This window comes from Electrophorus electricus, chromosome 2 (assembly GCF_013358815.1).
Source record: "Electrophorus electricus isolate fEleEle1 chromosome 2, fEleEle1.pri, whole genome shotgun sequence".
Lineage (NCBI taxonomy): Eukaryota > Metazoa > Chordata > Actinopteri > Gymnotiformes > Gymnotidae > Electrophorus > Electrophorus electricus.
Window position 1 is genome coordinate 1591582 of NC_049536.1, and position 23154 is coordinate 1614735.

Here is a 23154-nt window from a genome sequence, read left to right on the forward strand (position 1 = left end):
GAGGGAGTTCTGACCAGTGCAGCAGAACAGAATGCAGCAGCTCTGTTTGTATTCTGTTCTGTGTCCTGGCATTTCTGTTACTTCCACTGAAATAAAGCTTCATTTTGGACATTGTCTGCTCTTTTATAAGAGATAAACATCTTTATTAATGTTACCAGACAGTTTCTTGTGCCTGAGTGAGCTTATCTGAACAGACCAGAACATCTCGTGAAATTGCGGCTCTATTCTGGGAGAAAGAGAATCACTCAGCCCTGGTAATGCAAATCTGAGTTAGAACCCACTGCTCTCTCTCTCTCTCTCTCTCTCTCTCTCTCTCTCTCTCTCTCTCTCTCTCTCTCTCTTTAGTCCTGCTGAGGTGGATTATGTCGCTCCCTGCTGTCCAGTTTGATGGATTACTCTCCCTGCAGCTACACCAACACCACGTAACATTCATTCCTCTTGTGGTGGTGAGTGTATCATTAGCCTGATTAAATGAACTAAATAAGAAAAACCTTATTCTTAGTAAAGAGAACATGTTTAACAACACCATCCATATTCCTACACTCACCTCACTGCTTACACTTCTTGTTCACACATCATTTTTGCACTTTCCATGTCTGCTGTATACATATGAAGCCCTGCAAATGTTTATTTTTAAATTGCCATCCTATTTCTATTATATTATTTTATTATTTTTATTGATGCTGTGAGCTACCTGTTTTGTTGTACAAGTACAATGATAATAAAGTCTTTTCTGATCTTATCATATCATAGACCAGCGCCCTCCATACAGAACACGTTTCTTTATTAGTTATTGATTCCCCCTCTTGTCACGGTAGGCTGGTCATCCAGCAGGAGCGACACACCTACTCCTGCCCAGGACCGCACTACACTACACTACACTACACACTACACTACACTACACACTACACTACAATATACTACACTACACTACACTACACACTACACTACACTACACACTACACTACACTACACTACACACTACACTACACACTACACTACACTACACTACACTACACTACACTACACTACACACTACACTACACTACACACTACACTACACACTACACACTACACTACACACTACACACTACACACTACACACCTCTCATCCCATCAGCTGAGGACTACCCTGGTTACACACTCACCACCCCCTCATTTCCTTGCAGAGCAACAACATTCTTGAATGTTCACTCCATTGCCACGTCAGTGCCTCACCTCAGTGGTCCTGCCCTCCCAGTTCACCTCCATCAAGAGTCCAGCGCTGAGTCTGACATCTCCATCCCAGCTCTCTATCAAGACCTCACTGAGGTATTCAGCCCAGTAAAGGCCACACAGCTTCCCCCACACAGAAAAACCGACTGCTCCATCAAACTACTGGATAACACCTGCCCTCCTCAGTGTAAGGTTTACCCTTTATCTCAGTAGGAAAACTGAGTGATGGAGCAATATATTCAGCAGGACTTAGAGCAGGAGTACATTTACCCCTCCACCTCCACCTCAGTGTCTTCTACATATAGAAGGACAGCAGGCTGAAGGCTTGAAGGGACCACAGAGTTCCTAATGCCCTCCTGGTGAAATATCCTCATTGCTGCTTTTGTGCATAATTCATGAAATTGATTTGTAATACAATAGTCATGACTTTTGTTTGAGAAAACTGACTGTCAAATAGGAAAAGTTTACTTTGTAGAAGTTTTAGTGTGAAAGGTAGTATAATATATGGATGGACTGACATGTTTTGGCTATGCTGAATACTGTTCTGTGCAGATGAGACCTTTCTGTTTTTTGGCATATTTTGGTTATAGTTATATTGTTCATTTTTCACGTGTACACATGAAGCTTTATATTTTGATATTCTGTGAGGCTTGATATCTAATTTAAAGTCATTGTTCAGTCATATTTTATGTCAGTCCCTCTAAGACTTGGTGAAAGTAATGTGACAGACCACACTTTTACTCAATAAATGATTGTACAAATTATCATTTTAAACATTTATTACACATGTCTATACTACTTTATTCATATATTTCACTACATTTGTGACCCATACAGTTTGGGTCACAGTTTGATGTTATTTCCAACATCAAACCAGTTGATATTTCTTTATGCAGTGCTCTAGGTCAAATGGTACCTCATAAGGAATAGAGCTGATATTTGTCTGAACATTTTCATATGAAACATATGGGTATCACACTATAAGAACCTTTAAAGTGAATTTAAGAAAGTACGCAAAAACAGAGAAAATGCCCTGAGACTTCAGAAGATTAATGAGATCCGGGTATAACCATTGTTGTTTACCTTGATAACACACTGGTATATTCTTTTTCCCTAGACCAAGATATTTTGGACGTCTGTCAAGTACTCTGGACAAAGGAGAGTTCCACCTATGTGAGGTCAGCTAACTAAGCTACCTCATAAATGCAACCAATGTATGGATACAGGCAGCTAAAGTGATCTACAGCACTTTCTGTGATTCGCCAACTTCTACCTGTGTTTAATTAGGGGGTTTAGCGCTAAGGCCCATCCTCTCACCAACCTACTCCATGGGGGAAACAACTGCCTGGAATGGAGTCCAGTGGCAGAAGAGGCCTTTGACCACTGTCTCAGTCCTCCAACATCCTGACCCTGATAGGTCCTTTGTCTTTTTGATGTTGGAGTCTCAGCGGTGCTGCCTCAGTGTTCAGGAAACACCCCAAAATTAAGCCGTTTAAACCAGTGGCCTACTATTCTAAGAAATTGACCCCTGCGGAGAGGACCTACAGAGTGGGAGACAGAGAGCTGCTGGCCATAAAGCTAGCATTCAAGGAGTGGAGGCGTTGATTAGAGAGTGCTCAACACCCCTTTGACTGACCATAAAAACCTCCAATACCTCCAAATCGCCAAATACCTCATCTCTTGTCAGGCTAGGTGCTCTGTCTTCTTTTCTCGGTTCAACTTTTCCATCACTTATCAGCCAGGATACAAAAACACCAAGGCAGATGCCCTGTTCAGAGGCTGAACTTTGACCCAGAGGCTGGACCCACCAGCAGGGAGCCCATCCTGCAAGCCATCAGGTGGGATATGGACCAGGCCATCACACAGGCCAGCTCTCACCAACACTGCCCAGGCCAGCGGCTGTAGACTGTAGAGCTGCTCCACTGCTGTGCTCCTCTCATCACAAGGGCCCATATCTCTCTGGGAAATGGCCATCCAGGATCAACACACACAGGCCAGCTGCTTACAGCTCAGGATTGGTGGCTCTCCCAGTGAGATGTAATCATCCACATGGCTTCCTGCACTGTTTGCGCCAGCGTCAAGTCCCAATGCACTCTTGTCTTCCTGCAGGTCTTTCACCAGATTGCTATTAAAGTTCATATAAGTAGGGGGTGCGAGACCATGCAGAGATGTGAGCAGGAGGATTTTAAATAAAATGCACAGTGGGAAAGGTAACCAGTGTAACTGATCTAGAATTGGAGTGATGTGAGAAGACTTTTTAGTATGTGAGAGAAATATGCACAAAACCCACAATACACACAACAAAGCAAAACTCATGCAATACAATCACATTTGTAAGCACTTTGTCAAGCAGTTTGAGACTTGTTCTAGAAAATTACTAGGTTATATAATTAAAAATGTTCTTATGTACTCACACAAAAACAGTAACCAACCCAACGGAAATGACAGCCCTTCCCTACCACCAGTGCACAAAATCAAAACATCAGTATATACAATATATACACTATATACATTATATACACTATATATATTATATACACTATATACACTATATACATTATATACACTATATACACTATATACACTATATACATTATATACACTATATACACTATATACATTATATACACTATATACATTATATACACTATATACACTATATACATTATATACACTATATACACTATATACACTATATACACTATATACATTATATACACTATATACACTATATACATTATATACACTATATACACTATATACACTATATACATTATATACACTATATACACTATATACATTATATACACTATATACACTATATACACTATATACATTATATACACTATATACAAATGTACAACAGGAGGCAGAGGAACAAGGAAAGTGGCATTTTGAAAACACAAGCTCAGTGTCAATGTGGGAAGCAAAGTCGTCCACAGAGTGAGCAGCCAACACTGGGTAACAACCATGAACCATATCAGTAAGTGAACTAAAGCCACACACGGGGCTCCAGCTCACACTCCCTCTGTCTGGTCAGCAGGACTGGAGACCTGGAGTGGCATCAGGAATGGAGCGTGTGGTCCAAAGAGATGGAGGAGACAGAGGATCTGGCTCTGGAGTCAAACAGAGAACGCACACATATATACAGACCAAACATCACATTTTATTACTCATCAATGCAGAAATCCAGGTCATTACAAAGCATTCACATAGGATATCATGCAATTGTAGCTGAAAAATGGAGGAAGTCACATCATTTTAGCAACTAGTAAGAACATAACAGGGACTGGGAGGCTGCATTTTAAACACAGTGAGTCAGTGCTGATTACTTAATATACTAAATAAATAAAATTAAAGAGCATGATGTGCAAGCCCCTTAAACACACATTGTAATTCATTTGCATTTTTTTACAATTATTTTTGTTTATATTAAAAAATAAAACATTGTTTAAAATGTTTCATTCCTGTATATAGTTATTTATTGTTTTGTATTTACTGAATGTTCTCAAGAATCAAAAAAGGGGATCTTCATTCATTCTTGATTGTGATGGGAGAGGGTTTCTCTTGGGACCGACAAATGTTCCAAGATATGGGACAAAATACCCAGACTTGAATTAAATATCTTGCATATGAAACTGTGTTCAGATTGTGACTCATGGGATTGTTGCTCTCACACACAGGAAAGGTACAGTGAACAACACTCATTCAAAATAAAAGTCCAAAATGTTTTAAATGTAGAAAAACATTACCAAAGTCAGAAAGCATAGCCACAATATCTGGGGGAGAATTTGTTAGAATAAGAATTAAAATAAGGGAAAAACACAGGAAAATTTGTCCCTTTCAAACTATATGATTAACCAGAGAAGAGTGAGATTCAGCGCCAGTCCAAAGTTACAGCCACCGTGCATTTTTAAAATGACTATCTCTCCTTTAAACTAGTTAGTTTATTAGTTTATTACATAAATAATAGTTATTTATTATATAAATAATACAATTTATTTATTATACAAATCAATTAATTTATATAATAACTTGGTCAGTTAGCTGGTGCATTTGGACCTCACCATGTGTCTCTTGCACAAGCTGGAGTTGATCTCCTGCACCTGAACAGTAAAACTATATGAGGACACATCTGAACTAATTTATAGTACAAAATACTGATGCTACATTTCACTCCCATAAGTCCATGGACTACGTACTATCATTACACGCTTTACCTTTTTGGTTCATCACGACTATTTCTTCTTTATGAGGAGTGAGTCTTTTTTACCTGAATTCACTTATTAAAGGAATCAGAGTTTACTTATTTCTAATCCAAATGTTGACCATAAAACAGAATATATATTTACAAATCTGATTTTTCTGAAGTGAATCAAAAGCTTAGTCATGAATTACTGTAACTTGTACACTGAAGCTCTTATACAAAACAGGAGAGCAGACACCCACACATTTAACCTCACAGGGTTTTATGAATAACTGGACACAGCAGCAGTATCCGCAGCATCTTAGAGACCTGAGCAATTTTACCTTCAGCAGAAGCAGTTTATAGATACTCACCAATCATACTTTTATTTTTATGGACAATGACAATAGTGGCCACAACTGCCATACGCACAGCTCCACAGATCACAGCTCTGATCACAACTCCAATCAGAGAGTTTTTCTTTGAGGAGTCACTGTGTTTTCCATCTGTAGTCAGTAAACTAATAAATTCTATTATTATTATTAAACAACAAAACATTCATGAACAGTGATGCAAGTCGAATGTTCTGAATGTAATAAATTGCCTCCGCTCATCATCAGTATTTCTCACTGCAACTCAATATGTCTGATGTGATTTATGCAGTTTGCAAAAGTGCAATACTTTAACAGACCAACATCTTCTCAAACTCATGAATACAGTTTTCGGTATCACAAATATACTTACCCCAATTTATAATTACTGGTTCTGTGAGACTACTGTGGGCCACATAACATTCATAATATTCTTCATCATTCTCCAGGATGTTCACACTCTTCCTCAGCTGGTAGGTGTCTTCATCATTGGTTCTGACTCCCGAGGACGTTATCAGCTCTTCAGGCAGGGAGGTGCGGTACTTCCTCACACTCATCATCACGTCTTTAGGGTAGAAACTCGTGGCCAGGCAGGTCAGGGTCAGTTTGCCTGGGTCACTTACAGCTCTCTTAGCAAATATATAAACATCCACATTAGCTGTAGAGAGAGATCAGATGTAAACAGACACATTTTCATTCAATCAAAAACATTCTCTATCAAAAACATTACTGCTGCACATTTTTTCAGAAATATGTCACCTTATTTATGAAGACACCTTTTCTGACTCAGGAATGTATCCACTATTTTAGCACTGTGAAGCTCAGACTCAGTTCTACACTTTGGTTTTGAACATTCATCTTCCTCATGTCTGAATCTTTCTTAATGTGAGACACCAACAGAATGAAGAGAGAGTGAAGGGAGCATGAAGAGAGTGAAGGAGGAGTGAAGGTGAGCACATGCTTGCTGCAAGACAATTTTCAAGCACAGGCCTACATGCACAGTAAAATACAGACTGTAACTGTGCACAGAGATGTAATAATGCAGCTATAATGCCATCCTACTTATTAAAGTTAACAGTGACTGTAGGTACAAGCTAGCAGTTCTTAGTAAAGGGACTAGGAAGTGTATACATTCTGGAAGATCATAATTTATTTAAAAGCGCTGCAGAAAATGTAATCTATGTTTTATTGTAACATTGAGCAGTAAGGAGGCAGACGCATGTGCGGAGAGCAGAGAGATTTATTAGGGGCAAATGCAGAATCAGAGTCATTAAGGCAGTCCAGGGTCAAAGAGCTGACACAGAGAGTATGAGGAAACATGATAAACAATCACACTAAGGCAAACAAGGGAAGCAGGCTATAACAGACTAGGAAATACTCGTGGCTAAGAAACACTAAGGCTAGAATATACAGAGTACAAACCAACACATTCACAATCACATAAACACAACCATTCAAATGAACAGCAAAACACTGGGAGCAAGACAGAATTTAAATACAAGAACCAAAAGGTAGAAATGAGGGACAGGTGTAAGCAATCAAACGAGGGGAGGAGAAAATGAAACTATGGAATAGAACTAGAAACACAAGACAGGGAAAACACGCAACACGGAACCCGGGAGGGACTGATCGTGACGTTTTCTAAAGACAAAATGACACTTGGACTTGTTTTACAGTAACACATTACTAGTGTATCAAAAATAACTGTGTGTACTGTGTAGTGCAGAGATTCAATTCCAGTCTGGAATACAAATGGAGTTGAAAACCCCTGTAGACATAAATAAACAGGTTTTACTGTGGAGACCAAATACTCACTTTGACTGATCTCAGTATTACTGTAGTTCAAATAAATCTTCATCCACTCCACACATCGCACAAAAAGTTTTGTCCATTTACATTATTCCACAAGTCTGCTGTGTGCTGGACCTGCTCAACTGAGGCCTTCCACTGTTTCGAGATCCAGTCATAAGAGATGAGATCTTCTCCATCATAACCGTATTCATTACTGCAATTTAAAATATTAAATGTTGCTTCAGTCTTACAGCCAAACCTCACTGAAGAATGTGAACATCTGAAATTGAGAGACACAGACACACGTTCAGTACACAGACACATGTTTTCTTGTGAGTTTTTCACTCACCCAAAATGTCTTTCCATAAATGGAACATGGCAGTCTTTGGTTGTCAGACATAATTGTACTGTAAATGGCAGACAAAACTACTGTATACAGTAGATATAACTTTTCTCCACACTCAGTGTATGTGGAACCCCACCTATCTTCTCCAGTTCTGTCTCTACTTTCATCTGCTTTAGTATTTAACACTGATAGAGAAGGACCGTATCTGTTTACAGTTAGTGCTGAGTGCAGCTGGCTTTGAAAATTTCAGGAAACGGAGCTTCTCTTCTCGGCTGCCCTACATCCTTATGGTTTTATTATTAACATTATTCCAGTTATTTTGCTGGGAAAAATAATAAAAGAGTTGCAATGGCACACACACACCGTTAAACCCCACAAACTTCACTGCTCTCCAATTAAAAGGTCACTCAGCAATACATCTGATGACAGAACAGGTTGTTAAACATCTTCAGTTTTTCCCTCCATTTAAGAATAATCATTAGACAAAAACTTTAAATGTGGATCTAGTCCTTCCACTGCATTAATAATGTAGATCTACTCCTAATACATTAATAATCTACATTTACATTAAGGCATTTAGCAGACGCTCTTACCCAGAGCGACTTACAAAAGTGCTGTCATTTACTCATAGCATACATTCTAGCCAGATCATTTACTCATAGAATACATGCTAGTAGATCTGCTTTCTAAAATAATGTAAATAATGAGTAAATAACGTAGATCCACTCCTTCTGCTGTGTTGATAATGCAGATCTACTCCTTCTGCTGAATTAATTATGTTGATCTACGCCTTCTGCTGCATTAATAATGTCAACATTTTGGAGGAACTAAAAAAAATATATATATTCTCATCTGACTTATTGTGTCCAAAGTCCTTAATAACTAAATAGAGTGCGCTGTTTAGCCATATTCCATACTCCTCTAGGTTTGTAGTGCCTGTCTGCTGGTCTCTCTCTGGAAGCTTCTTCAGCCAGTCCTGTTTTGGAGTCCTGATACTGTCCCTGCTGCTGTAGGAGTCGATCTGTTTGCCATCCAGTACAGTCACTTCAGTGAAGTCAGTGATGTTATCTATGGAGTTTCCGGACCGGATCATGTATTTGTAATACACAGAGTGTTTATCTGTAGGGATCAAAGACAAGAAATAATAGTAATAACAGTAAAAAATAAGTTAATTATAGTAAATAAAGAGTGAAATTAATATGTAATAAAGTGAAACTAACTGGATTTCCCATGTGGAAACATATGGTGTGAATCCAAGCAAGACATTTCAGATCTTTGGGGCACCAGGGGCATGCCAACACTGTACAGAGACCCAGGGCTTAGCTCGAGAAGAAATGTTTATCTATGAAATCTTTACCAAAGTTTTGTGCAAAGAAACCCAGACTTTTTGCTATATAGTTTTGCTATATTGGTAAGATTCAACTGCAGTTGTATACATTTATACCACATTGCACAAGTAATGCAAGTACTTAATCAATTCACCCAATTAGCGAGCTAAAAGTATATGATGTCAACAGAAACACGGTCAAGATATCCGCGCTTTAGCGATTCACGGTCAAGTCTTCCGCGCGTTAAATCCGAATGCGACTATATGCGCAATTTTACGGTATTTCGCTGCTCAGCGTAATCTAACGCTCCCTAAGCAAAAAGAAACAGTTGGGTTTTTTTGTTGTTGTTTTTTTTTGTTGTTGTTTTTTGTTGTTGTTTTTTTAAGAGCTTTGACAAAGACACGCACTTTTACGGCATTTAAAAGTACAAAATACAGTTTACTTGCAGCATTAAACACAATAATATGTTTAGACAACTCAAAAAGCATTGTGCAAAATGCTTTTTCAATGTAATGTTTCTCAGACCTTTATTATAGAACTTGATTACCAGCTAAAACAGAGGCAATATCTAATGCAGCGTTGCTAAACTACAGGACTGAAATACTTCACTGCAAATTGAGTGGTGGCCCTTGGCTTTCACCAGCTCAAGTTTGAAAAGATTCTACTGCACCAATTTTAACAAACCTATACTGATGTCCTGGTATTTGTAATGATGCTAAAATGCCCATTTCATTCAGGGAAAGTATGCTTACATACTTTTTAAATTATCCCATAATGCCTAAACCATTCTACTTCCACCCAAGAGTGGTAGCCTTTGTCCATCACTAGTGCAAATTTGGACAGATTCTCCTGTACAATTTTTCAAAAATCCATATTAAAATGTTAATGTCTTTAATGGGCTTGGAGACAATATGGTTATCTAAGTTTCAGAAATTTCCAATAATGCTAAAACAGTTCTACTACCACATAACAGTAGTTTACCTTACAGCTAACCAAAACCAGCCTATATGATACGAATATATTAATTTGCCTAAAGATATAATGACTAATATGGATTTATGAACATATAGTACAGCAGAATCTGGTCATAATTGCACTGGTGATATCCAAGGGCTTCTACATGTATGAGGTAGTGGAATTGCTTTGGCATTATGGGAAAATGTATCTGTTTCAGTCAAAACAGTCAAAATCTGTTTCTACAAAATATTTTGAATTTGCCTAAAAGTAGTACAATTTTAAATGGCTCCTACTCTTATGTGGTAATAGAACTGTTTTGGTATTATGTGAAATTTCTTGAGGGATAGATATCCAAAGTAAACAAACAATCTGGCTTATTTTTTGGAGCATTCGGAAAAGAACTGCAGTACTGTGCATTTGTGCCAAATGCACTAAGCAAAATATTCCGCCTGTTACTATTGTTTTCACAGGTAATATTTTCCCATACAATTTACAACAGAGGTATGATGCGATACATTTAATACCCACACTAGGGTCATACATTTTGACAAATTTTAGCATACAGGGCCTTTTAACCGACATGAAAGATGACCAACTACAAAGCGTGGACAGGACGTCCGAGCCTACTTCCTAGCAGAACCAATGAACATTATATAACACATTACACAAATGCAGGTAAAAATGGACAATAACATCTGATCTTTCTTTACTTTTTGGAGTGACAAAGGGTATCGTTTTTGACACAGTCTGTTTTTTCAGTCTTTTGATACAGTTTGTAGACCGCTCGAAAGTCTGGAAGTATCTCGGTCGGATTTTACGAAAGGTTGTTTTTAGCTGACATTTATACAAATATAGCAAAACCTCTAAAAGTAAAATTTGATTTAAGATTTCACAGATCAGCATTTGTTCTCGGAATGAGCCCCTGGTGAGAACATTTTACAAGCAGACTCCAACTAGGCTACCTTCAACAGGCCTATAATTTTTTTCAGTTGTTTCAGTCCTACTTATTACGATAATCAAAAACAATCAAGAACAATCAAAGCTAAAACTTACGTTCAGTGAGTGCTAGAACTGGCCGTGTAATTCCGAACAACAAAAAATCAGTTTTATCTTCCTTGTGAACGTATATCATCCCTACGCAGAGCAAACTCTTCGATGATACATCCCTGGAAAAGTTTCCTCTACAGAGCCAAATCTCTGTATACTGGAGATCCAGTGGCTGGAGGTTCTTGCCCACCACAGAATGTCTTTATGTGGAATCGTCGCTAAAGGAAGCAGCGGCTAAGATTTTATTGCACATCCGTTTAGGCATTTCAGTGTATTTTTTAAAGTTGTTTCTGTTATTTTGATATTCTGACATTATTTCTATTTTAATCTACTATATGTTCCAAGGAGCATATCGTGAAATACTAAACTACTTATTATCACTTATTAAATATAAGTTACAATGTGTTAAATATTTTCATATAAATAAAATGTAAAACATGAGCACAATAATAGCCAAAACAAAACCTAAAGAAAGCAGTTGTATTCTTATATCATAATTCATTCATTTGGAGTTGTAAGGGTGGCTGCTGTGTTCTTTTTGCTTTGTTGTTGTATTTCTGTTTTTGTGATAAGGAGTTGAGGTAAGAGTGATTTGTATTTTATTTTCTTTTGTTTTATGGGAGTCAATGATTGCTTGAATAGTGATTGAACATCACTGAAAACCCTGTATAAAGGTTGTAACATAAATTGGGGGCTCATCTGCTTGTTTTGGTCTCTACATGTTTTTGCTGGGCTGTTTTCATTTTGGTGTGGGGAGTGTTTGCGGTTTCTATTTTCACCATGTTTGATTTAGATGCGTTTACCACTGTGCCTTTGTTCGAGCAGTTTGGCATTTGCCACAAGGTGGATTTGTTACTCATTGCTGACTTTTTTAGTATTCCAGTGAGCCGTTTCGTTACAAAAGTTGATATCAAGGCTGACCAGTATAGACAACTGGTGGACACAGAGGTGTTGCCTGAACATGCTTGTGTTGTCTCTGGGAGTGTGGGCAGTGCTGAGGAAGGACTTTCACCCGTGGAGGAGGCAGAAGTTGAAGCCACGCAGGGGCCGGCCAGCAATGCACCTATTAGTCCTTTCACTCCTGTTTCCCATCCTGCCTTGATGATACGCCTGAAGGAGCTTGAGCTGGAGTTGCAACCCCAGCAGGTTTGTGCCCTGGAAGTCCAGGCTGGTAAAGAAATCAGGCTACCGCAGTTGAAGGTATGCAGAGAGACCCATGCCTGTACCTTGTTTGTCCACGTCCAGTCGGTTGGGTGAGCCCCCTGATTTATATATTAGTTGACAGATTAGGCTTGTACATCAGTTTCGGGAGTCAAAAGTTGATTCCTCGGAAGTTAATGGACTCTTCTGCTCCAGTGCACACTGGTTGGTAAGGCTCAGGAGGTTTTCTCTGCATTACCTATTGATAAAAACCTAGATTACTATGTGGTCAAGGCATCTATTGTGCATGCCTATGAGTTGGTTCCATAAGCTTATTGCCAGAATTTTTGATCCCATTCAAAAATAGCCAACCAGACTTAAGTTGAGTTTGCGCAGGACATTAGTGGCTTGTTTGATAAATGGTGCAAAGTGAGTAAAGAATTTTAAGAGTGATTTGCTGGAAAAACTTTTAAACATTTAAATGAGCAAAAAACTTATAGGTCTCTCAGATGCTGCTGTTGCTGCAGATGAGTATGTGTTAATTCATAAAGTAGTTTTTCCATCTGCTGTATGAGTGGATCAAGTTAGACGATTAGTCTCCAAGGATAATCACCGTGTTATGAATGAGAAACGTGGTAATGATTCAGGAAGCACAAAGGACTCTGAGACTCGTGTATCTTTTTACTGTTGCAAACCCAGTCATCTTATTGTTGACTGTCGAGTTTTGAAATGGAAGAATATGCGGTCCTCTCCGGAAGGAAGTCGCCCTGATTAAATATGTTACTCAGCTTGTGTGTAGTAACATTGACGAAAAGGGTGTGGACAACACATTTGTCCCCTTTTTAATAGATGGAATAGTGTCAATGTCAGGAAAAATAGGAACAGAATGATTTGTAACCATCTTAAGAGATACAGGCACTGCCAGTCCTTTCTTTTAGGGGGAATTTTATTGTTGTCCGATGACTCGTATTGTGGTGTTGATCGCTTGGTTCAGGGCATGGGAGCTGGTTACATTTCTGTTTCCTTACTCTATCAATTTGCAGTCAGAACTTGTTACAGGAACAGTTGTTGTTGGAATCTGTGCTACGTTGCCTATTCTCTAGTTACCTTTATAATGGGAAATGAGTTCTTTCTGTCCCTGAAGTAACAAGGCATCCAGATAGTAGTACTGTCCTACAGACCATGGAGTATAGGGAGTTATTATCTATCTTTCCTGCATGTTTAGTTACTTGTGCTCACAGTCGGAAATTTGAGGATATTGTGGACTGATGAGCTTGATATTGAGAAGTATACTGAATCGAGTAGACCTTGTAAATTAATCGGGGAGTTTGCCAACATGGATTCCTGTGCCAATAAAGAACAGCTTAGTTATGCTCCGCTTAAAGTTCCTTCTTTGCAACATCGCAGAGAGAGCGTGGACAGAGCTCACAATGTTGATTCTACAGTACCCACATATATGTGGGATGACGGTATATTTATATGGAGGTGGACTCTGCCTACACACAGAGAAAATCAGAAGTGGAATAGGGTTGTTCAAATAGTTGTGCCTCAGGAGTACAGATCCCAGGTTTTAGCTTCAGCACATGAACATTTACTAGCAGGTCATTTGGGGGTGAAGAAAACAAACAAATGTATCTTACAGCGTTTCCTTTGGCCAGTGTTAGTCTGATGTGAGAGACTATTATCACTCTTGTCACACCTGTTAACTAACCAGCAAACCAAATCAAAAGATACTGCCTGCCCTGCTTTAGCCTATACCTGTGGTGGGTGTTCCTTTTGATACACTTCTTTTAGACTGTGTAGGACCCCTGCCCAAAACAATATGGGACATCAGTATCTTCTGACAGTAATGTGTGGCATTACAAGGTTACCAGAGGCTATTCCATTACACACCATAAAAATGAAGTCTGTCATTAAAGCCTTGATACATTTCTGTTCTATTTTTTGGTTTACCACAGTACATTCAGACAGACCAAGCATCCAATTTTTTTATCCAAAACATTTGCCCAAGTTTTAAAACAGTTGTCTATTAAGCACAGGGTATCGAGTGCTTACCACCTGAGTCCCAATGGGCTTTGGAATTATTTCATCAGGCCCTAAAATCAATGTTACAAAAATACTGTCTACAGACGGTCCAAGATTGGGATGAAGGCATTCCTTTAGTTTTATTTGTGGTTCAAGAGACACACATTTCCATGATACAAGTGCCCCAACCCACACTTCTCCCTGTTTTTAGTGCCCCATGCTGCACATCTCTCTGATACTAGTGCCCCATGCCACATGTCTCGCTGATACTAATGCCTCACATCACATGTCTCCCTGATACTAGTGCCCCATGCCACAATCTTTCTGATAAAGATGACCCTGACTCTGACCTAACACACCTAACTGTCACCCACCAATCCCAGTCCAGTAAACTGGTTCTCCCTCTACTTCCAATGGTGGAGGTGGGGTACCTGAAGAATTTTCCTCCTCTGAGAGGGGACCCTCCACCACAGGCTGCAGGGCTGACACATGGAAGACCGTTGAGGCATGGCTGTTCTCTGGTAAGCCTATCTGGTAGGTTACCTCATTTACCTGACCGGTTATGATGTACGGACCCTCATACTTGGCTTTTAGCTTGCTGGAAGGGTCAGCCCGGCCATCCTTAGTAGCCACCCAAACCTTTTGTCCAGGTTCAAACTGAGGGGTCACCCTGCCCCTCCTGTCCACCTTTTTCTTGTAGGCCATAAAAGCTGAACGCAACCTCTGGTGAGTCTCCTCCCAAACCTGTTCGCTGCATCAACACCACGTTTCAACAGCCATTTGGTCAGATGTAGGTGGATTCCAGGGGTAAAGCAGAGGTTGATAGCCTAAAACACACTCAAAAGGAGTAAGCCTCATCCCGGCATGGCAAAGAGAGTTTTGCACATACTCAGCCCAGGCGAGGTATGTTCTCCATGTCTCCTGATGCTGTTGACGGTACAAATGAAGAAACTTGCCCAGCTCCTGATTAACTCTCTCCACTTGTTCGTTAGCTTGGGGGTGGTAACTAGATGTTAGGCTAACTGTGATATTTAGTTTCCCAAGTAACTCTTTCCACACCCGTGAAGTAAACTGAGTCCCCCTGTCTCAAACAATGTCCTCAGACAACACGAACTGCCTAATCGCATGGCAGAAGAGCAGGTCCGCTGTCTTCAATTGCCGTAGGTAATCCCTTCAATGGAATAAACCTAAGCATCAAAGAAAGCTGTCTACAATCACCAGTATGGCGGTGTTCCCCTCAGAGACAGGTAGGTCCATAACAAAGTCTATGGGGATGTGGTACCATGGTTGTAGGGGAGTGGGAAGAGGACACAGCTTACCTGCAGGTGGAGTGTGCAGCATCTTGTGGATAGCAGAGTCTGTCTACGAAGCTACGTACTTGACCACGTCTTTGTGCATGGCTGGCTTCCAGTAGTGTGCACTCAACAATTGTGCCATACACGTCGATCCAAAATGTCCGGTTCCCACCGCCCATATGATGAGAGCTTTGAGTGTTTGGGTGGAACATAGAGCCAGTTCGATGAACAGTGAGGATGTGGCTTAGCTGCCTCTATGCTGCGGTCTATATGCCATGTTACCAAGAAGCATGAAGGAGAAAGAACTGGCTCCTGATTGGTCGATCAGGCTTTGGCTTTATGTTGCTGGGAAAGAAGATCCGCCCTTACATTCTTCTCTCCCGGTCTGTAGGTGACATCGAAAACAAACTGGGAGAAGAGTGACCAGCGAGCGTGCCTGGAGTTCCTCCTCTTAGTAGTTTGGAGGTATTCTAGGTTTTTATGGTTGGTTACCACAGTGAAGGGGTGTCTCACTCCCTCCAGCCAATGTCTCCATTCCTCAAAAGTGAGTTTCATCACCAAGAGCTCTCTATCCCCAACCCCCTAATTCTGCTCAGATGGGCTTACCTTCCAAGAGTAGTAGGCTATGGGCCCTAACCTTCCTTCCCTCCAATTTTCTTAGGATAGTACTGCTCCGACTCCCACATCCAAGGCATCTACCGCCACGACAAAAGGCTTCTCTGGGTCGGGATGCTGTAACACAGGAGCAGTAGAGAAGGCAATTTTTATGTCCTCGATAGCACTCTCTGCTGTGGAACTCCATTTAAGACATTTAGCTTGTCCCTGAAGCAAGTCTGTGAGGGGTCTGGCCAAGGTGCTAAAAGATTTAATAAACCTCCTGTAAAAATTAGTGAATCCTAAGAATCTAAGAAACTCCCGGGGTATCTGGGGTCTCGGCCAGCCTGTCACTGCTTCTACCTTGCATGGTTGCATGCGTATGCTACCCTCTCATATAATATATCCCAAAAAACTCACCTCTGTACAGTGGAATTTACATTTCTCCAACTTGCAGTGGAGGTGGTGCCATAAAAGGGTACCAAGAACAGCACAAAGGTCATGCACATGTTGGTCGAAGTAGGAGGAATAGATTGGGATGTCGTCGATATAAGCGATGATGGATCTACCCTGAAACTCCATTTATGTACACTTGAAATATTGAGGGAGCTGTGGCTAAACCATATGGCAGAACTAAATATTTATAGTGACCTGAGGATGTACTGAAGGCTGTCTTCCATTTGTCTCCCTCCCTAATCCTTATGAGATTGTAAGCACTGCATAGGTCTAGTTTAGTGAAATAATGGGATCCCCTCAACTGCATTTAAAAACATGTTGCACACTAACTTGGGGAATTGTGCTTTATTCCTCTGATGTTCTGTGACCAGACCTCAGCGAGTGTTTTACCGCTTGCCAGAGATTATCAGAGGGATATCAGATATGGTAATGGGACAAGCAGGAACAATTACTACATTAAACAAATCTGATGCTTTTAACCAGTGATTCAACTTCAGGTGCTTTGTTGTAAACTTTATGTTTAAGCTAAAAATGTCATACACACTACAAGCATAGGTACATTTATTCACATTTTACATTAAAAGAAAATGGTCTTATTGCATCAAGTGAAATATGGTATAAAAAATACTAGAAATCAGAACTTAAATTATTCACATCACGTAGACAAATACAAATGATCACAGAATTATCTATCGTCTATTAAAACATTTAAAACACAATCAAACCTACACTGTGTGCACAATTATTAGGCAAGAGAGTGTTTTTACCATATCATCATTTTTATGTATATTTTCCAACTCCAAGTTAAATGGTTAATGGTTTTAAGCATATCAGGTGATGTGTATTTGTGTAATGAGGGAGAGTGTGGCCTAAGGAGATCAACACCCTCTAACAAGGTGTGCATAATTATTGGGCAGTTTCTTTTCCTCAGGCAAAAGGGGGCCAAAAAAAGAGATTTATCTGACTCTGAAAAGTCAAAAATTGTAAAAAGTATTTGAGAGGGATGCAGCACTCTTAAAATTGCTAAGATATTGGGGTGTGATCACAGAACCGTCAAACGTTTTGTTGCAAATAGGTTCATTGGATGGGAAAAATGCGATGAACACATCCACACTCTGTAGCTTCACAGTGTGTCATCAGGCAGATTAATTACTTAAATATGTGTTTCTTTTATGTTGATTTCACATTTCTGACCTGGAAGTGACAGTAAGTTGCCTATTTAGTCCCCACCGCTTTCTGAAATTGCAGATTTTGTTCCCAGCACTTTTAAAACTGTACTCTGAAAATATTTTATTTAACATATTGCTATACTTTATATACTGTTTAATGATATATGACATTAATACATCTTAACTTGTTTAGTCAAACAAAGCATATTACAGTCCTAATGACAGAATAAGAACTGTCATTAAACTTGCGCTTATATTGTTATGGGATGCTGAGATAATAAACATAGCACGACTGACATTTCACAAAACGAAAAAATTATTTTTTAATCAAAATAAAAGTAAGTTCAGCTTCCATGGTTCTCGGATCCCACATCTAGCTAGCTAGTGAAAGGGTGTGTAACTTGTGTTCCATTAGCTCGAGCTAACACGTAACACGTTAGCTAACAGTCTCTGCTGTTAACGTTCACCAACACGCCACCTACTCAACCAACTGCCTGGCCAAAAAAAAAGGTTACACACTATAACATTTTATTGGACTGACCTTTAGCTTTGATTATGCCATGCATTCGCTGTGGCCTCATTTCCAAATGCTTCTACGATGTCACATTTACTTCTGTCCAGAGTTGCATTAATTTTTCCTGAAGATCTTGTATTGATGATTGAGAGATTTGGACCACTGCGCAAAGTCTTCTCCAGGACGTCCCAAAGATTCTCAACAGGGTTCAGATCTGGACTCTGTGGTGGCCAATCCATGTGTGAAAATGATGTCTGATGCTCCCTGAACCACTGTTTCACAATTTGAGCCCGATGAATCCTGGCATTGTCATCTTGGAATATGCTCATGCTAGGGAAGAAAAAATCCATTGTTGGAATAACCTGCTTGTTCAGTATATTCAGGTCGTCAGCTGACCTCATTCTTTGGACATATAATATTGCTGAACCTAGACCTGACCAACTGCGGCAACCCCAGATCATAGCACCACCCCCACAGGCTTGTACGGTAGGCACTATGCATGATGGGTGCATCACTTCAGCCACCTCTTTTCTTACGCTGATGCGCCCATCACTCTGGAACAAGAGTAAATCTGGACTCATCAGATCACATGACCTTCTTCCATTGCTCCAGATTCCAATATTTATGCTCCCTAGCAAATTGAAGCCGTTTTTGCCAGTTAGCCTCACTGACAAGTGGTTTTCTTAAGGCTACACAGCTGTTTAGTCCCAATCCCTTGAGTTCCCTTCTCAGAGGAATTTCTTTCCTAAAAATCTACTCCTCAAAACCATCAATTTGAGTGAGTAAATGTGCTTTTATTATTTTTGCAGTTGTGTATCGCGGCGGGTAGCGTTTAGTTAGTATAGTTCCATACTTTTACAAATCAACAGTTGTTTCACACAGTAGGACATGAAATAAATTCTTATGCGCTGTTAGATGTGAATTTAGTCGGATTAAATTGGCGGTAACTGCTGAGTGACACGAGCCTTTATGTAGGGCGTGGTGCTTGTGATGTCATCGAACAATGGCGCCACCCAAATGCTGGCAATAAAGACTTTCATGGTTTTTTTTCTACAATAAAACAAGCAGGAATACAGCTGTACATATTAAGTCATTTCACATTTATTAGGAAATTTTGATGAGAACAATATACGTCATATCACCTGTTCATAAAGTAAACACCCATCACCTGTTTGTAAATTGCACATTTACTGAATGTAGAATAAAATTCATTTCATAATAACTTTACTGTTAAGAGCTTATATGATATATCAGATCACTTTTATTTTTATTGTGTTTAAAACAGAAATTTCTATATGGTCTGACTGGTTTATTTTTCCATGGTTTCTTTTTCCTACACAATATCAGAGCAATGTTGGTCCAAACCCACATATCTCCCTAACTTCAGCAAGTCTCTCTAGATTATTAATCGCAGCACAAACTGAGAATATGATGAATATATAATACAATGATGTAAATCTTTACTTTACAATGATGTAAACCTTTACTTTTTATTTACTTTACATAGAGAACATAGGTCTAATTAGCTGACAGTCTGCTTAAAGCAGATGAGAGCCAGGTTTTACAGATGCACTAAAGAACATCTCTGTTGGAAAGAAAGTATCAGTCTGTGTGCTCTCTTTAATAGTTATAATAATTTAACCACTACAGCCGCTCTACTGATGTCAGCAGGGTAAGGATGATTGCTATGTGCCTTAACCAGCTTATTGTAAAACTGTTGTAACTGATTTGTAACTGTACACATTAACCGGACAGCAGGTCAGTGAAGTGTATGGCATTTTTGGAAGGCAGCTCGATAGAATATTCCAGGGTTGAAACATGGAGTCGGGCACATCGACAAGAAATGACAGACATGATGAAGAAAATAAAACAGGGTGAACAAAGAAATGGAACAAGGAGAGAAACACGAAACAATAATCAGGCAGAGAAAACACAAGTTAGTCTGAAAGAGCATTGTCATGGTAGGCCGGTCCCCTACCAGGAGAAACACATTCAGTGTCCATCGGTGCAAACGCTGTACACAAGTATACTAAACTGGAGTTATATTGTGTGATTATAGAGAATTTATGGAAAATAAAGAACAAGTATGTTCTACCTCACCTCTCGCTTCCTCGCAGCCTTCAGGACGCGAAGCGAGCAGTGCTGACTGAACTTACCTGCTGACTGTTCAGATGGCAGCGCTTGAACAACATAGGCAGGAAATCAGGGAGGTTCTATTGATGGTGCAGACCCTCAGCCAATATTTTAACCGCCTGGCCTTGAGCCCCAAGGGACGAACTACCTCCCCCGCCAGTCCTTCTGCACCTGAAGGGGTAAGAGTCTTAATTGCCTCCTCAGAGGCATATGGAGGAGATCCGGAAACCTGCGAGGGATCCTCGGTGCAGTGCAAACTGTTTTTCGCTTATCAGCCACAGTTATCTGATTGTGCCAAAGCATCGTATATCATCTCCAGGCTCACGGGTAAGGCTTGCGTCTGGGGAGCAGCTCTGGTTACTAACAACTCGCCATTACTGAACGATTACGCGGGTTTCATGGGAGATATAAGAGCTGTGCCAAGGGAGGCTCTGGGGACAAAGGCTGCTACGTTTAATCAGGGATTAAGATCAGCGGCGGAGTATGCTATGGAATTCCAGACTCTGGCAGCGGGGACATGGTGGAACGAGCCTGTGCAGATTGGTACTTTTGTACATGGGTTAAGGGCAGAACGACAGGCTGAACCAGCCGGCAAGCAGGAGGCTAGCACGTTGAACAAGGTGGTTCACCTCGCCATAACGTACGACCACCCCCTATAGAAAAAACATCAGTGTATACAACAGAATTCCCAACTACGCAAGGTAACCGGACCCGCCAGGCCGACCGATAACCCGGAGGAGCCCATGCAGCTGAATGCAGCAGGGGTACAGCCCAAAAGGGGAGATCAACGGAGAGGTACCAACTTAGTGAGTTGTTCCCCATCTCGCTCCATGTTTAAACTGTTGGGAGAGGTGTCATATAAATCTGCCCTAGTTGACTCGGGGGCTGCGGGTAATGTCATGGACTGGGGCTTTGCTAAGAGACTGGGGCTCAAGGCAATCGCTTTACCCTCTTTGCTAAGCATACAAGCCCTGGATGGGGGCCTGGTAGGCTCTGGCTACATCACGCATGTCACTCCCCATGGCCTCCTCATCTCCCAAGATGGACACTAGGAGCGTATCGCCTTTTTCCTCCTTCCATCCCTCTCCCACTATCACATTAGGTCTGCCATGGCTGAGGACTCACAACCCGCAGGTGATGTGGAGGGAGAACTGAATCCTGCAGTGGGTGCCCTCATGCAGCCGGAAGTGCTTCGCGAACAAGGCGATATCGCTACAAATGACTTCGATAGTGAGCCCCAGAGCCAATAGACCAATCTCCATTCCCCAGGAGTATGAGGACTTGGTGCAGGTCTTTAGTCCCATGAAGGCTGCACAGCTTCTGCCCCATTAGGACTGGGACTGAGCTATAACCTTCAAGGAGGGAGCAATACCCCCCAGGTGCAGAATCTATCCCCTCTTCCAGGAGGAGGAATGGGCAATGGACCAGTACATCACCGAGGCTCTGGAACAAGGGTACATCCGCCCCTCTACCTCTCCAGCCTCAGCCGGAGTCTTCTTTGTAAAGAAGACGGATGGGGGCCTAAGACCCTCCGTGGACTACTGGGGTCTCAGCAAACTGTTGGTGCAGTACCTGTATCCCCTCCCCCTGGTTCCAGCAGCATTGGAACAACTGAGAGGAGCCAGGTTTTTCACTAAACTAGATCTGCGTAGTGCCTATAACTGGGTTAAGGAGGGTGACGAGTGGAATACAGCTTTCAGCATGTCTACTGGCCATTATGAATATCTGGTCTTGCTGTACAGGCTGACCATGGCTACGTCGATATTCCAGGCCTACATTAAACCAGGGATAGGTAGTGGAGTTGGGACAGATGCCAGATGGGGAAAAGGAGTGGGACTGGAGACCTGGTCAGAACAGGAGGCACAGAGACAGGAGAGGAGCGGAGAGGAGAGGAGAGGAGAGGAGAGGAGAGGAGAGGAGAGGAGAGGAGAAACATGGAGATTGGTCACAGTAGCAAGGACAGAGGTCAGTATTTTTATCATAACAGAAACAAGTACAGGAACAAAATACACAGTGGGCATGATTACAGGTTCTGGGATGGGAAAGGGAACACTAATCCCACAAGGCAGGGTAACAGGATGTACAATTTTCACACTTGACACTTGACACTTGAACAGGAACAAGAACAAAACCAGGAACAGGAGTAGGCAACACAGGAACTGAAGCAACAGAAGCAGACAAGTGGGCAGTAATGGGGGCTGGTGCAGCTGCCTCAGGGGGCAGAGGAGGTACAGAAGAGGCACCAGGCATAAATACGGGATTTGTATGGGTCCGGGAGGCTGACGGAGAGGACTTAAGGATCACTGTGAGGTGTGACCGAAAGAGTTCCAAGTGTCTCAAGAGGCACACCTGTAGCAGCTATTAGGGGCAGAGGGGAGTCTTGAAGAGCAACCATGACTACAGGCCTGGCACGAGGCATGGGGACATATGGAGTGGCTTCTTCCACTCCAGGAACAGGAACTGACGGGTCCGGATCAGGACGGGCAGCATCTCTCGCACCAGAGGTAGGGACCGACAGGGCAACAACCTCTGCACTGCAGACAGGGGCCAGCAGAGCAGTGTCCTCTACACTGGGAAAAGAGCCTGA

General features: G+C 41.1%; 1 pseudogene; it reads right to left on the reverse strand.

Moving 5' to 3' along the window:
* Nucleotides 1-5257: 5257 nt before the first annotated feature.
* LOC118240839 lies at nt 5258-11403 on the reverse strand (annotated as a pseudogene).
* Nucleotides 11404-23154: the final 11751 nt, after the last annotated feature.